The sequence below is a fragment of the Chinchilla lanigera genome, unplaced genomic scaffold (assembly GCF_000276665.1).
Source record: "Chinchilla lanigera isolate Chin_1 unplaced genomic scaffold, ChiLan1.0 scaffold00066, whole genome shotgun sequence".
NCBI classification, from domain to species: domain Eukaryota; kingdom Metazoa; phylum Chordata; class Mammalia; order Rodentia; family Chinchillidae; genus Chinchilla; species Chinchilla lanigera.
In genome coordinates this window covers 10,209,617-10,211,669 of record NW_004955467.1, presented here as the reverse complement: position 1 = coordinate 10,211,669, position 2,053 = coordinate 10,209,617, and the positions used below count along the sequence as shown (strand labels likewise).

Sequence of the window (2,053 nt, the reverse complement as noted above, 5' to 3'; positions counted from 1 at the left end):
AAAAAAAAAAAAAAAAAAAGAACTTTGGGCTTGGGTTCATTCCACTTACTTGAGGATAGTAATAGGTACTTTGTAGCTCTCTTGTGAGGATAAACATAATATGTGTAAAAACACTGTAAATTGAAAAGCTGACCCCGGTTGCCTCATAAACCTTACTGAGTTGGGGAGAGGTGCTTTCTGGGATTGTAAAGAACACCCAGAGTCTTTGCTCTAAAGTACATCCCCAGTTGTGTTTTTGTTTGTTTGTTTGTTTTGAGATTGGGTATCTCTGAGTCACTAAATTGCCTACGCTAGGTTCAAATTACAGTCATCCCACTTTAGCCACCCAGTTATGAACACTCACTTATAAATTCTCTATCCTGTTCCCAGGGGATCTTGTGTTTATCTGGGTAGAGGACCTCTTCATCATGTATAAGTTGTGACTGAAAAATATGGTGGATATTTGTATTTTAAAAATTTATCACTGTAAAGCCTGGTTTTGTGGCACACACCTGTAAGCCCAACACTGAGGAGGCTGAGGCAGGAGGATCACCACGAATTCAAGGCCAGCTTGGGCTACCTAGTGACTTCATGACCAACCTGAACTACATAGTGAGACCCTGTCTCAAAGAGTGAAAGAAAATTATTAGAATAAAAGATAATAATTCCCCTCAAAATACTTCCCCCCTTACTTTGAATACATTTATCTCATCATTCTTTCCACTTTCTTTTAAAAAAATTAACTCACTTTTTATTATTGTAATTCTTTTAAAAATTTCTTTATATTATAATTCTCTCTCTCTCTCTAGATATATCTAGATATATCTATATATATCTTGTACTAATTAATGGCATTCACTGAAAATGCAATTTTCTTTTTTTTTTTGAGGGGAGGGTTTTCGGTACTGGGAATTGAACTCACGACATCACCCTTGCCAGGCAGGCGCTGTGCCGCTAAGCTAAATCCACAGCCCCTTGAAAATGCAATTTTCATCCCTAGTGGTTAGTTTTGTTAATTTTTGATCACTGTTGGTAACAACCTCTTTTTATCTTTGTAATGTCTATAGAAGCTATATGGATATATTTTTTTAATTTTGATATTGATTGCTTGGTCTTTCCCCCTTTTTTGTTTTTCAAAACAGGGTCTCACTATATAGTTCAGGCTGGCCTTGGACTCACTGTGTAGCTGACCTTGAACTCAGAGTGATCCTCCTGCCTTAGCCTTCCAAGTGCTGGGGTCACAGGTGTGTGCCACCATACTTGGTTCATTCCCCTTTTTTCTTGCTAAGTCTTACTAGGTGTATGTATATCACTTTATTCATTTTCTTTTTCTGGGCTGAGGATTGAACTGTGGGCTTTCACGCTGAGGTACATCCTAGTCTTATTTATTTATTGAGATAGGGTCTTGTTAACTTGTCTGGCTGGTACTTGAAATTGGATCCTCTATCCTCTGCCTCTCAAGTGTTAGTAGCTACCTGGCTTTTTCTTGCCACTTTCTGAAGCAGTTCTGGAAGCCCTCTTTTATGTCTTTACTTACACTATCATGGCTGCCTTAGTGTCTTGAATCCATTAAAAATGTTTACCTTTCACGGTCATTTTGACTTTAAAGAAGAGTCAGAAGTCACATAATGTAAGATTGATTGAATAAGGTACATGATGACACACAGTAATTTTGGATGGCATTTGCTAGCAGCGTTCACTGGCCTTCCAGAGCTGCTTCAGAAAATGGCAAGTGCTGGGTGTGGTGTCAAGTAGTGTAGTCCTAGTACTTGGAAGACTGAGGCAGGAGGGTTGCCACAGTTTGAGGCCATTCTGCATTACCTAGTAAGTTGAAGGCCAACCTGAACTACATAGTGAGCCCTGTCTCAAGAAAAGAAAGGAAGAAAGAAAGAAAGGCAGAAAATGTCACGAATTATGGGATAAGTGTATTTAGCAGAAAAATTTTGAGGCGACTTAATGGTAACATGTCTTTTGCTGTAATACATTTTTAAAAATCAGTATATATTTAGATCCTACCTTGTATATTAAGCTTCATCCTTTTACATTTTATGAGGGTTTTTTTTTTTTTTTTTGT

General features: G+C 37.8%; 1 protein-coding gene across 1 annotated transcript in view; it reads left to right on the top strand.

The window, feature by feature from the left end:
• Positions 1-1,197: 1,197 nt before the first annotated feature.
• Vmo1 (vitelline membrane outer layer 1 homolog (chicken)) overlaps positions 1,198-2,053 on the top strand; it is a 13,288-nt gene continuing 12,432 nt past the window's right edge. Inside the window, exon 1 of the mRNA XM_013522216.1 lies at positions 1,198-1,223. The gene's annotated coding sequence lies outside the window, so the exon portion shown is untranslated. The remainder of the gene's footprint in view (positions 1,224-2,053) is intronic.